We start from the raw sequence: 15,831 nt of genomic DNA, 5'->3' as shown, positions 1-15,831 counted from the left end.
AGTATCCTAAATGTAATACCCATAGTAATCAAGAAAATATTTTAAAAATATACACAGAAGGAAAAGATAAATTCAAAATGGCTCATTATAAAAGACCCTTCCAAACAGAAAAGGTGGCAATGATGGAGGAAAAGAGAGTCAAAAAGGTATGATATACAAAAAAACAATTAGCAAAATGGCAAAAGTAAACCTTGCCTTATCAATAGTTTCCTTAAATGTAAATGGATTAAACTCTCCAACGAAAAGGCAGAAACTGGCAGAATGAATAATGAAACATGGCACAACATATATTGTTTACAAGAGCCCCACCACAGATCCATAAAAACAGGTTGAAAGTGAAAGAATGGAAAAAACTATCATGCAAACAGTAATCTAAAGAGAGCACAAGTGGCTATATTAATAGCAGACAAAATACTTTACATTAAAAACTGTTACGAGAAACATAGGACACCATATATTTATAAAAGAGTCAATTGAAAAGAAGATTTAATGACCATAAACATATATGCACCTAGTAGCTGAGTGTCAAAATATAAGAGGCAAACATTAACAGAATTAAAGGGAGAAATAGACTTTTCTTCAATAATAGTTGAGATTTCAATGCACTACTCTCAATACTGAATAGAACATTTAAACAGAATATCAGTAAGGAAATAGAGGATCTGAACAACACTAAATATAAGACATATTTAGAACACTCCACCAAACAAAAATACACATTTCTTTCAAGTGCATATAGATCATTCTCTAGGTTAAGGTATATATTAGGGTCCAAGAGAAGTCTCAAATGGCAAAATATGTAAATCATAAAAAGTAACGTCTCTGACCACAATGGAATGAAGCTAAAAATAAATAACAGAAGGAAACTGGTAAATTGACAAATACCTGGAAATTAAACAACATACTCAACCAATGGGTTTAAAGAAGATATTACAAGGGAAATTAAAAAATAGCAGCAAATGAAAACAAAGACACAACATACTGAAACTTATGGGATGAAATGAAAACAATGCTCAGGGAAATGTATAGCTATGAATATCTTTGTTTAAAAAGAAGAAGTATTTCAAATTAATAACCTAACTTTACATCTTTAGGAACTAGAAAAAGAATAAAGTAAACCCAAAGCTAGCAGGAAAAAGAAAATAATTATAATTAGAGCAGAGATAAATGAAAAAGAGAATAGAAAAATAGTTGAAGTAATACAAAAGTTTGATGCTTCGAAAAAAAATAGAATCAACAGACCTTTAGCTAGACCAATAAAGAAAAAAGATATAAATAACTAAAATCAGAAAGGAAAATGGTGATATCAATATTGACCTTACAGAAATAAAAAAGGATTATAAGAGACTATTATGAACACTTGTATGCCAAACTAGATGATCTAGAAGAAATGGAAAAATTCCTAGAAATACATCAACTACCCAAATTGAATCAAAAAGAATAAAAAACATTAACAAACCTATAACAAGTAGAGAGACTGAATCAATAATCAAAACTCTCCCACCAAAGAAAAGTCCAGGACTGGACAGCACCACTGGTGAATTCTACCAAAGATTTAAAGAAATAATACCATACCTTTTCAAATTTTTCCTAAGAATTCAAGAGGAGGGAACACTTTCAAATTCATTCTATAAGGCCAGCTTTACTCTGATAACAAAGCCTGGTAAATACATTACAAGAAAAGAATATTACAGACCAATTTCCTTTATGAATATAGATTCAAAATTCCTTAAAATACTAGCAAACCAAATCCAATGGTATATGAAAAAGATTATACACTATGACCAAGTGGAATTTATCCCAGCAATGCAAGGATGGCACAACATAAGAAAGCCAATGCAATACACTATTTAAATAGAGTGAAGGAACCCCACCTGATCATCTGTATAGAGGGACTACATAAAAAATTTACTTTCTTATTAAAACAATCTGAAAAGTAGGCATGAAAGCAAGCATGAAAGAAAGCAACATGATAAAGGTGATTTTTGAAAAACCAACAGATATTATCATCATTCTCAATGGCAAAAGACTTAAAAAGTTACCCCTAAGATCAGGAACAGACAAAGATGCCAATGTTCACCACTGCTATTCAATACTTTACTAGAATTCTTGCCAGAGCAATCAAGAAAGGAAATAAAATATTTCCAGGGCAGTGGATGAGGCTCAGGTGGTTGAGTGGCTGTTTCCCACATGGAAGGTCCTGGGTTCACTTCCCAGTGCCTCCTAAAAAAATAGAAACAAACAAGCAAACAAATGAAAAAACTTAAGGGAGCCAATGTGGCTCTGTGATTGAGTGCCATCTTCCTACATACAATGTCCCAGGTTCAACCCCCAATCCTGGTACCTCAAAAATAAAAATGTTTTTCAGATTGGAAAGGTAGAAGTAAAACTAACCATATTTGTAGATGACATGACCTTATACATAGAAAACCCAAAGGAATAACTAAAAATTATTAGAGGTAATAAATGATTTCAGCAAAGTGACAGGGTACAATATCAACACACACAAAAATTCTGTTCCCATACTTTAGCAATCTGAAGAGGATATTAAGAAAACAATTTCATTTACTGTGGCATCTAAAAGAATAAAATATCTAGGGATAAACTTAGCTAGAGATACAAAAACTTGTATAAAAACTACAAGCACTGCCAAAAGAAATTACAGAAGACCTAAATAAATGGCAAGACATCCCATGTTCATGGATTAAAAGAATTTGCATTGTTGACATGCCAATATTACACAAAGCAATGTACAAAATCAATGTGATACCTATCAAAATTCCAGCTGTTTTTGAAGAAATGATAAAAGTAATCCTCAAATTTATATAGAATTACAAGGGGCCTTGAATGCCAAAACGATCTAACAAATGAAGAACAGAGTTGGAAGACTATATTTCCCGATTTCAAATTGTATTGCAAAGTGACAGTAATAAAAACGAAGAATGTCAACCACCACACCATGGAGCCTAGAGTGCCTACAACTGAAAGCAGGAGTATTGCATCCAGTATCCATGTGGAATCTAAGCTCCCTCTTGACACAGAAGTGCAATGGACACAACCAATCCAATGTCCACAGAGAAAATGTGGCATTGGTGTGGGAAAAGTGGCCGTGGTGGCTGCTGGGTGCGGGGAATGGGAGGAAGAGATGAGATGTGGAGGCGTTTTCGGGACTTGGAGTTGTCCTGGGTGGTGCTTCACAGACAATTACGGGACATTGTAGATCCCCCCAGGGCCCACTGGATGGAATGTGGGAGAGTATGGGCTATGATGTGGACCACTGACCATGAGGTACAGCGATGCCCAGAGATGTACTTACCAAATGCAATGGATGTGTCATGATGATGGGAGAGAGTGTTGCTGTGGGGGGACTGGGGGTGGGGGCGGAGGAGTTGAAAGAGACTTCATATTTTTTGAATGTAATATTTTTAAAAAATGAATAAAAAAAAAAAAAACCCCAAAAAAACAAAGTGGTTCTGGCACAAAGATAGATAAATAGATCAGTAGTACAGAATGAAAGTCTAGAAATAGCCCCACACATCTATGGACAATTGATTTTTAACAAATGTGATAATTACATGCAGGGAAAGAATAGTTTCTTCAACAAATGGTATTGGGTAAACTGGATATCTACATGCAGAAGAATGAAGTTGGATTCCTACCTCACACCACATACAAAAATCAACTCAAAATGGATCAAGCACATAAGTATAAGAGCTAAAACTATAAAACTTCTAGTGATAACAGGAGCAAATCCTCATGACCTGGGATTTGGCAATGATTCTTCTGTATGTCATTAAAATCATAAGCAACAAAAGAAAACAGATAAAATTGATTTAATCAAAATTAAAACTTTTGGTACATTGAAGGAAATTATCAACAAAAGTGAAAAGACAACCTATGGACTGGGAGAATATAATTTCAAGTCATATATAAGGGTTTAATATCCAGAATATATTAAATTCTCAATACAACAACAAAAGGACAAACCAATTTAAAAAAATGGGTAAAGGACTTGAATAGACAATTCTCTAAAGGAGATATACAAATATCCAATAAACGCATGAAAAAATGTTCAATATCTGTAGCCAATAGGGAAATGCAAGTTAAGACCACAATGAGATTCTACTTCACACCCAAAATGATGGCTATTATTTTAAAAAAGGAAGGAAAAATCAGTGTAAAAGGAGTGTCAGAGAGGATCCAAAAATGGAAATTTAGTGCATTTTTGTGAGAATTTTAAATGGTGAAGTCACTGTGAAAAGCTATATGATGGCTCCTCAAAAAGTATAGAATTACCATTTGACCCAGCAATCCAACTTCTAGGTATAAACCCAAAGGGAGTGAAAACAGTAGAAAACAGATACTTGTACACCAAAGTTTATAACAGTATTATTCACAACAAAGATGGAAACCCAAATGTCCATCAACAAATGAATGGATAAACAAAATGTGATACATATGCTACACGCAATGGAATATTATTAGGTCATAAGAAAGAATGAAATTATAAGACATGCTACAATATGGAAGAACCTTGAAAAGATTATGTTCAATGAAATAAGAAAGATACATAAAAACAAAAATTATATGATATTACTAATAAGAGATGACCAGAAATAGCAAATTTGCAAAGATAGAACACAAATTAGAATGTAAGGAGGGAGAGGGGCATGGGGAGTGGGTAAGGGAAATTTTTAAGTTGTTCTCTAGAATTTATAAATAGAATACATGTTATATGAAAAACAAAAACTTCTAATGATAGATCACAGAACAGCACCAACACATAGAAAGCACCCAACCAATAGTAGCTATTATTGTACAAGTTCAGAATTAATTTCTCCTGATTTCCTGTCTAATATTCTTTCTTCTACACATTTTTTCCATTGATATACTAAATTGACTTTTTTATCCATTTTAACTCCATTAATAAAAATTCCTAATAGATTAAATTATATACCCAGGGTTTGTTACAATGGTAAAGAGCAATTCGAGAGTCATGTTACATAGAACCCCATGATATGAGAAAAAGATTTATATTTTTATTTTAATAGTTTCTATTTTTCTCATAATTAAAATGCACATGTTTATAAATCGAATGCTATATTTCACTGATTCTAAGATGTACATTTTCCCAAATTTTAATATCTTTTAAATGTGGATGCCTTCCTCCTGCCTATGACATCTTATAATTGCAGTGACCCAGGTGGCAGTCATAAGACAGAGACACTGCTTGCACATTAATATCCTTAAGAGTACCAACATCAAAATTCAGAAGTGACAGCAACTTGGAAGAAAATCACAGAATCAATAGAGTTTCAGTCCTGAGGATTACTGCATCACCAGTTATCTAAATGATACAGAGAGCATTGTTGTATGGAAAAATACAAACACTGACAATGAACTGAAGTAATTCAGAAAAATATGAAGACTTATGAATACCTTTTTCAATCCATTTCACTTGTATTTTTTTATGTATATATACAGGAGTGATGTATGATTTTTTAAATACCATGCCAAATAAATATAAAAAAGCTTTTTCATGAATAGGAAGAATTATATTGATTTTTGACTATGGTGGAGCAACTGGTACCAAAGTATCATTCCCATTGTAAACAACCACAATAGTGCATCCAATATATGAGGCAACTATTTTCAGGTATCAGTCACAAACAGAAGACTGTGATCCCTGAGAAAAGGGAAACTCACATAAGCCCCACAATTGCCCAGCTCTGCAATGGGACGTATTTTTTACTTCAATGCAGTGAGCTGGAGCCCAATCAGAGCATGGCGGTCCAGCTGAACAGAAGTGGCAGACATCAGAATTTGGGACAGCCAGAATCTATAGGGCAGGACACCAGAATAGGAAGCTACACAAAAAGAGGACTCCAGAAGTCCGGCATGGTATTTCTCATGAGTTGCTGGCCAAGGCCTTGAACTGTGTATGGTCAGAGTGAGATTATAAAAGGTTCACCAGAAAGCATCTGCTACAGAGTTCAACATGGAAAAAAAAATACATGTGGTCAAATAAATGCTCATTAAGATATTACCAATACCTTGTAATATCCTCCAGAGTCATCAAAAGGCTGCTTCTTAGAAACAAGGGCCAAAACCTAGAATAAACTCCACTCAGGACCCACCCAAGCAAAACTTAAAACCAAGCCTGACAAGATCTACAGGAGAGACACAATTTAGAGAATTATGGGGAATTGCTTCACAGAGCATAGTGGGAACACAGGCTCAGGCGAAACAGACACCCCGTAATGACCTCTTTATTACTTACACAGCACATAGGGTCTAAAAGAGGGGAGCAAATATCCTACTGTGGAGGCCCACTGCTCAGGTCAGGGTGTGCATATCCCACTTTATGTTAAGGATGGGGGACCAATTGTGGCTGGTCCCCAGAAAGGCGAAATGCCCAGTAACGCCACACACTTCCGCCTCACGACAGAGATGAGGGACACCTGCCCTGCCTGAAGGGCTTGTATACATTCCAGGGGAAGGGGCCCTGCTAATGTGCAAACTTTGTGCCCCAGCTGGTTAAGATTTAATATCTCCCAGATGCCTTCAGTCCTATGCAAATTGGAAACATACCAAACACCTTCATACAAACTAGCAAGAGTGGAAACATAACGCAACTGCATCTGGCAAATCTGCAGGAGGAGAAAAGGAGAGGGGCAGGTGAGGGCTGGGAGATAGCTGCTGAGTATGTCTGTGCCTTCCCCAGCTGCTGAATCCTACCAAGTTAGACAGGTTTGGAAAACACCTTTCCTAAGATTCATTGTCCCAGGCTAAGGTCACGCAAAGATAAGGTGTTCAACCAATAATTTAACTGCCCACTAAAAATCGTCACTCTTCACTCTCTACACTCCTCAGAGTCTCTAAAACATATTATCACAAATGGCTGGTATATAATCATATCTGTAAAGAAACAAGAAAACATGACCTAGAGTGAGTTAAAAAGCTGTCAAAAGTTACCATTCCCTAGATGCCCCAGATATTAGATTTAGCAAACAAGGACTTTAAAGCAGCTACTACAATAGCTTTGAAAAAATAAAAGAAAATGCATTTTAAAAAATACAGGAATATGTGGTATAAAGGAATAGATAAACTGGGAATCCCAGCAGAGAAATAAAAAATAAATAAAATGTAAATTCTATAACTGAATTAAAGTTAAAGTGAGAAAGTTGACCTAACAGCATATTAGAGAAGAGTCACAGAATTTAAAACCTGTCAAGAGTAATTAGCCATTCTGGAAAGAAGAAAATACAGAAGAAAATGAAAAAAGCCCAAGGAGTTTCTAAATATTGCAATTAGGTAATACATCCATTAATACATGCATGAATATAAACATACATAAAATAAAAAAGGAAGAGAGAAAGAATGACCGAAAAGGCAGAGATTGGAAAGGAGGAAAGAAGAAGTGGAATTGTCTCTTCAGACAAAATAATTGTCTTTACATAAAATCCTAGAGAATCATCAATAATTCTAGATTTAGTAAATGAATTTAGCTGGCTTATGAGATGCAAGTTCAACATACAAAAATCAATTGCATTTCTATATATTAAAGAGATTGGAAAATGAAGTTTAAAGGAAATCAATAACATTATCATAGCAACAAAAAATATAAATTTAGGAATAAATTTAATAAATATGTAAAAACCTTTACATGAAAATCTATAAATCATTTCTGAGAGAGATTGAAGATCTAAATAATTGGAGAGAAATATACAATGTTTGTAAACTAGAAGATTCAACATTGTTAAGATGTCGAATTTCCCCAATTGCATCTACAGCAATCCTAGGAAAAAACAAATAACAAACAAAAAATCAGCAGTAGACATTGATAAGCCAATTCTAAAATCTATATACAAAGGCCAGAAACTAGAACTAACAAACAACTTTGAAAAAGCTTGAGTACTTATACCATCTGTATGTCAAGACTTCCTATAAAGTTACAGGAGTCCATATGATGTGATGATGGTGTGATGATAGACAAATAGATCATGGGAATAAAAAGAGAGTCCAAGAAAAAAACTCGAGCATATGCGGTCAATTGTTTTTTGACAAAAGTCCCAACCTAATCCAATAGAGAAACATGCGTTTCATCAGATAGTGCTGAAACCACAGCTATCTGTAGGGGGAAAAAATGAATTTTAAACCGCATTTAACATCACACACAAAAATTAACATCAAATCTATTATACCTAAATTTGAAAGCAAAAACTCAAACTCCTAGAATAAAGTAGAGAAGAAAGTCTTTGTAAAGTTGGTATAGGCAAATGTTTCTTAAACAGAACACAAAAAGCACTAATCATAAAACTAAAAATTGATAAATTGTACTTCATCACAATTTAAAATCTCTGACAGGGCCAGGATTAGGGCAAGGTAACTGAGGACAAAGTGTGCAAGGACAACATAGAATTCTATCTTTATTTACAAGTTTGACATTTTGTTCATCATGAAATTTTGCATTGATTTTTAAAATGTTGCATTAAAATATTGCTCTTGGTTCCCAAGTTATTGGCATTCCATTCCATTTTGTGCTCAAAGCAAGGGGCTTAATTGTCTTACCTTACTTCTGGCCCTGATCTTGAGCACCCTGAATTTTCAACTCAGAATTATCTTGATTCCCTTTGACTCAGTGAGAACTTCAGGCTCTGTTCTGCATAGATCCTGTTCTAAGAACTGAAAACTTTCTCCATTCAGTAAACTGGGGCAATGAGGGCTAGCCTCATTTGCGTCATTTCTTGCAGGAATCACTGACTTGTTTACCAATTGTTTTACATCATTGTTTCATGTGGTCAGTCAAGTTTTCTAGTTGTTGAAAGGGAAGAGTGATTCAAGTCTCTGGGGTCTGCCCTGGCTGGAAATGGAAATACTTGCAAGACTTTTTAAATGTATTTTTATCACTACTGTTTGTATCCTTTAAAGCGCAAATGAATATGGCAAGCTTTTCAGTGTACCTCAGTTTTTATTGGTTTAGAAGACACAGTTATCAATTTTTCTAAAGGTGTTATACTCCTTAATCTATACAGTTATCCCCAGTGTACTTCAGTTTTTATTGGTTTAGAAGATAGGCTTATCAATTTTTCTAAAGGTATTATACTCCTTAATCTATCCAGTTACCCTTCCACATCAAGACTTTCCTTATTGCAGTTTTGATATATCACTGGTTGGCATAAGAAATTAAATGGGAGTTTTTTGGAGACAACACGAAAAGACCAGCAGATGACACAGAAAAAGTTTAGAAACTGAGAAATGCATAAAATATATGTATAGTATTGTATAATATTGCCTATGGCCAAATAACCCAAATTTTACAATTAGGTACTGTAAATACCCCATAAAAGAAAAGGAAAAAATTCAGACTTCTCCTCTGATATGGAAGGCCAAAAAATTTTATGCAGATTTTCCAGATCATAAGGTGCCATGTCCCGAGCCCCTGCAATGTGGAATGGATAACTATATGAACATTTTGCAACTGGTCAGTATTTGTTTATTAGAGAAGTTGTGGGCTTATAGACCAATCAAGCACAAAATACAGGGTTCCCACATACCACTTATGGCAGTTGGAAATTATTTTATTAATCCCAAAAAGAGAAAGAATATATCTGTGAACTAATCCATTCCTGTGGGTGTGAGACCCTTTCAGTTGGACTACATTGTTGAGGTGTGATGCAGATTGCATCTCTGCCCCCTTCCTGTGTCTTCTATAAATGGAGACACACAGAGAGAGATGTAGGAAATGGGAGCCGCCATATTTGATCCTGCCATGTGAGAGAGAGGTTTAAAGGAGAGGTCCAGGGAGAAATAAAGCCTAAGCCTGATAGCATGCAGCTGAACTTGAGAAGAAAGTGGAGCAGCTGAGCCTGAGAGAGGAGGCCTGGTAAGAGACAAGCCTTATGCATGTTTTTCTTGTGCTCATCTCTGGTTGATGATAGATTCTGTCATCACCTCCATCCATTTCCAAACCTTTACAATCAACCTAAATAGAAATTCTGTACAAATTAAACATCAACTCCCCATTCTCTAATCCCAATCTACCTCTGGAGATCTATATTCTAGCTTCTAAATATGAGTTTATAATTAGCTCATTTCAGAGAGATCATATAATATTTGTCCTTTTGTTTCTGGCTTATTTCACTCAACATAATGTCCTCAAGGTTCATCTGTTATGTTGCATGCATAAGCTCTTCATTCCTTTTTACAGCTGAATAATATTCCATTTGTGTGCACCACATTTTGTTTATCCATTTATTAATTGATGGACACTTGAGCTGATTCCATCTTTTGAAAATTGTGAATAATGCCACTATGAACAGTAGCATGAAAATACCCCATTCATGTACCTGCTTTCAATTCTTCTTGGATATAGCTGCTTTCTTTTTTTTTTTAAAGGTTTATTTATTTATTTAATTCCCCCCCTCCCGTGGTTGTCTATTTGCTGCGTCTTGTTTCTTTGTCCGCTTCTGTTGTCGTCAGCAGCACAGGAAGTGTGGGCGGCGCCATTCCTGGGCAGGCTGCTCTCTCTTTTCACTCTGGGCGGCTTTCCTCACGGGCGCACTCCTTGCTCGTGGGGCTCCCCCATGCAGGGGACACCCTTGCGTGGCAGGGCACTCCTTGCGCGCATCAGCGCTGCGCATGGCCAGCTCCACATGGGTCAGGGAGGCCCGGGGCTTGAACCGCGGACCTCCCATATGGTAGACGGACGCCCTAACCACTGGGCCAAAGTCCGTTTCCCATAGCTGCTTTCTTAGATGAAATGTTTTTCTTAATTACTTCAGATTGTTCATTACTAGTGTATATAAACACTGCTGATTTTTTTCATGTTGGTCTCATACCACACTATTTTGCTGAATTCATTCACTAGGTATAATAATTTTGTTGTGGCGTTTTCAGGATTTTCTGTATATAAGATCATATCATCTGCAAATAAGGAAAGTTTCACTTCTTCCTTTCCGATTTGGATTTTTATTCTTTCTATTGTCTAATTTATCTGGCTAGAACTTCCAGTACAATGTTGAACAACAGTAGTGATAGTGGCATCCTTGTCTTTTTCCTCATCCTAGAGGAAAAGTTTTCAGTCTTTCACAACTGGGTATGAGGTTAGTGGTGTGTTTTTCATGTGTGTCCTTTATCATGTTGAGGAAGCTTCCCTGTATTCATAGTTTTCTAAGTGTTTTTATCAAGAAGTGGTGATGGATTTTGTCAAGTTCCTTTGCTGCATCAGCTGAGACAAACATGATTTTTTTTTTCCTTTGTTCTATTACCAGGGTGTATAATGATAATTGATTTTATGTTGAACCAACCTTGCATATGGAGGATAAATCCCACTTGATCATAGTACATAATTCTTTTAATGTGATGTTGGATTCAGCTTGCTGATTTTGTTGAGAAGTTTTGCATCTATATGCATAAGGAATATTGGTCTAACATTTTTTCCTTGCATTTTTATCTGGCATTGGTATTAGGGTGATGCTGACCTCAGAGAATGAGTTACGGAGTGTTACCTCATCTTCAAATTTTTAAAAGAGTGGGATTGTTAATTCTTCTTGGAATGTTCAGTAAAATTCACCAGTGAAGTCATCTGGTCCTGGACTTTTCTTTGTTGTGAGATATCGGGTTACTGATTCAATCTCTTATTTGTTGAGATCTTCTATTTCTTCTATTTCTCCTTGAGTCAGTATAAGTATTTGCTTATTTTAATTCATCCGTTTTATTATCTAAGTTTCAAGTTGTTGGCATACAAATAAAAAATATTTTATTTCTGTGTGGTCAGTAGTAATGTCCCCTCTTTTCATTTTTTATTTTAGTTATTTCTTCTTCTGTTATTATAGCTAAAGCCTTGTTGACTTTATTGATCTTTTCAAAGAATCTAAAGTTTGGTTTCATTGATACTCTGTATTATGTTTTTATTCTCTATCTCTGTACTAATCTTTATTTCCTTCATTCCAGTTGATTTGTGTTTAGTATTTCCCCCCCTCTAGTTTTTTGTTGTGAGGTTAGGTCTCTGATATAAGATTTTTTTTAATGTAAGCATTTAGAGCTAGAAATTTCCATCTCAGTACTTCCTTTGCTGTATCCAAAAAAATTGAGGTATGTTGTATTTTCATTTTCTTTGCCTCAAATTATTTCCTAATTTCCCTTGTGATTTCTTCCTTGACCCACTGGTTAAGATTACATTGTTTAACTTCCACACTTGTGGATTTTTCATTTCTCCCATTATTGATTTCTGCCTTTACTCCATTGTGTTGGTAAGGATGAATTGTACAATTTCAATATTTTTGAATTTACTGAAACTTGTTTTGTGACCTAACATATGGTCTATCCTGGAGATTGATCCATGTGCACTAGAGAAGAATGTATATTCTGCTGCTGTTAGGGAAAGTGTTCTGAATATGTTAGGACTGATTTAGAAAATCACCCAAGTCTTCTATTTCCTTATTGATATTCTGTCTAGATGTTCTATGCATTATTGAAAGTGGTATACTGAAGTCTCCTACTGTTAATGTAGAACCAACTATTTTTCCCTTCAAATCTATTTTGGGGCTTTCCCATTACATACATACATACATAAATATATATATATAATTAGTATGTATTCTTGTTGAATTGACTCTTTTATCAGTGCATTAGTCAGCCAAAGAGGTGCTGAAGCAAAATACCAGAAATGGGTTGGTTTTTTGGTTGTGGGTTTTTTTTTCCTTCCCACTTTACAATTTTTCTCTTTTAAAATATATTTTTTTATCTGTTTTAAAAAAGATACATAGATCACACAAAATGTTATATTAAAAACTAGGGGATTACCATAAGCCCCACTCCCCACACCCCCCACTTTTCCCACATCAACAACTTCTTTCATTAGTGTGGTGCATTCATTGCAATTGATGAATGCATTCTGGAGCACTATAAAGGGTGTTTGTTTGGTGTAGAAGCTTACAGTTACCAAGCCAATAAGCGTATGTTACTTCCTTCACCAAAGTCTTTTGCCACGTGTTGGGACAAGATGGCTGCCAACATCTACCAGGGTTCAGGTTTCCTGGGTTCTCTTTTCCTGAGATTCATTCCTCTCCTGGCTCAGTGCCTCTGTTTTCTCCACAAAGTCAGCTGTAGACTATGAGGCTCCTTAGGCTTTGCCTCTCTGCACAAGGCCTGCTGTGGACTATCAGGAAAACAGATTGTTTCTCTTCCTGAGACCTTTTCTCTTTCCTCATTACCAAGTTCCTCTATATGCTTACTTCCCAGGGCTCCAGCTCAAGACTCCCACCTCCCTTCTCTGCATTGCAGTTTCTCTGTGAAACTCAATGTCCTACTGACATGGCCCAATTAAAGACTTAATCATTACTTAATCATGCCCAGGTAGAGACCAGTTTACAAACATAATCCAATATCTAATTTTGGAATTCATGAACCATATCACACTGCTACAGTCAGTATATAATGACCTTTGTCCCTTGTAGCAGTTTTGTCTTGAAGTCTATTTTGTCTGATATTAGTTTAGCTACCCCAATTCTCTTTTGGTTACTATTTCCATGATATATATCCTTCTCATCCTTTCACTTTCAGCCTACTTATGTCTTTGAACTTTAAAGTGAGCCTCTTATAAACAGTATAGAGTTGGGTCATGCTTTTATACCCATTCTGCCAATCTCTGTCTTTTGACTGGAGAGTTTAATTCATTTACATTTAAAGTAACTACTCATAATGCCATACTTTCTTGAGCCATTTTGCTGTTTTGTCTTTGTAAGTCATATTTTTGACCCTCATTTCTCTGTTAATTCCTACTATCTACTTTCATATATTTGATATTTTTGTGTTGTGCCCTTGAGTCCCTTATCATTTCTTTTTGAAAATATTTTTCATGTAATTTCTTCATTGTTGTCATGTGATTAAAATTCAATGTCCTAAATCTATAACAATCATATTTAATTTGATACTTAACCTCAACTGCATACACACACTGTTCCTATATTTCTCTTATCCCTGTACTATAATTTGGTACTTGTTACACATTATATATTTGTACATTTTATGTCCACAACCATAGATTTATCATTAGTTTTTATGAATTTGCATTTTATACCTAACAGAAGTGGATATACACAACAAAAAATACAATACAGTAGTATTTGGGCTTTATAATTATCTGTATGATTATCTTTACAGCAGGTCTTTATTTCTTAATGCTGTTTTGTCTAATGTCTTTCCTTTTAGTCTTTAGCATTGCTTATAAGACAGATCTACTGATCAGGAACTTCCTCAGCTTTTGTTTATCTGGGAATGCCAATCTATTCCTCATTTTTGAAAGAGTCTTGCTGAATATAAAATTCTTGGTTGGAAATTGTTTTCTTTCAGCACTTTAAATATTTCTTCCCATTGGATTCTTGTCTCCATGGTTTCTGATGAGAAATCAGCACTTAAGCTTATCGGGATTCCCTTAAACATAACATTTCTTTACTTCTTAATTTTTAATATACTTTATATTTTATGCATTGCTTTTCTCTTTCAGACTTTACATTGGATGGTTTTATTTCTCTATGTCTGTGTATGGTTTTCCTTGAGTTTATACAGTTTTGGCTTCACTGAACTTCTAAAACAGGCACATTCAGTTTCTCAATAAATTTGAAGTGTTTTATGCTTTTTTTTTCAATATTCCTTCTTTTTTATCCTCCTGGGGCTCCCATAATGCATATATTGGTGGCTTGATGGTGTGCAACATATCTTAGGCTATGTTCTCTATATTTTCTTTCTGCTGCTATGTCCAATTCATTTCAGTTGGCTTATGTTGGAATTCACTGGTTCTTTGGCTAGCTCTGATCTGAAATTCTCTAAGGAATTTTTATTAAGGTCTTCAGTTCTGGTATTTGTTTTGTTCCTATTGAGAATCTCAAAGAGATTATATTAATAGTTCATTCATTGCTTTCCTATCTTTTAACTCTTTCTCTGTATTTATCTCCTTGAATATACTGAGGATCATTTTTTTTAAATCTCTGTCCTATATGTCTACAGTCTGGTCCTCTTCATTGATAGTTTCTGGATTTTTATCTTGTTCCTTATATAGGCCATTGTTTTCTGTTTCTTTGTTTTGTAATCTTTTTCTTGTACATTGTATATTTAATGTTTTAAATTGCTAACTCTAGGATTTAGTCCAGAGCTGTCTGTTCCGTAAGGTTTATATCTAGGTAGCACTATGAGAAAAATGTTCTTCAGGGCTAGGAGCTCACCAAATCAAACAAAAGCAAAAAGGACCTTTCACAGTCTATGCAAATTGGTTCTTTGGCTGGCAGGCTTGCTTCTGACTTTAACCATCCCGTCAAGAAGATCCATCCTAAGGTGAATGTAACAGGAAGGGTGCTCTCTATTTTATCTGTGACTTGGAATGCTACTTGCCTCAAAATAGATTTTTACCTCATTCTGGGTGCTCTATTGTGCAACTTAATGCAGATAGTTCTTGCCCCAGGCCACTTCAACTTAATTGTTTTTCACACTGCCCTTTCTGACCACAAGCTGTGTCTCTGCCTTCAGGAAAAACTGGGAGTGCAAACCTGAGAGAAATTCCCCAGCTCAGTCCCTCAGACATCCTCCAATAAATTAGCAACTGACATACATGCACTCCAATATGTGCTGGGGTTTACTCTGCTCCCTCTGGAACAGGGCCAGGGACCCACAATGAGAGTGGAGGCTGGCTTCACTCCACATTGGGGATGGAATTGAGGAGGGGGTGGAGGATGGGCCAGCAAGGGTATCAGGTACTTCTCTTATGGCTTTTGAAGGTGCATTTTCTTGAGTATTCACCCTTAACTATAACCCTTTAGCTATTTTCCATAATTT

This window comes from Dasypus novemcinctus, chromosome 15 (genome assembly GCF_030445035.2).
Source record: "Dasypus novemcinctus isolate mDasNov1 chromosome 15, mDasNov1.1.hap2, whole genome shotgun sequence".
NCBI lineage: Eukaryota > Metazoa > Chordata > Mammalia > Cingulata > Dasypodidae > Dasypus > Dasypus novemcinctus.
Note: the sequence above shows the minus strand (reverse complement) of the source record.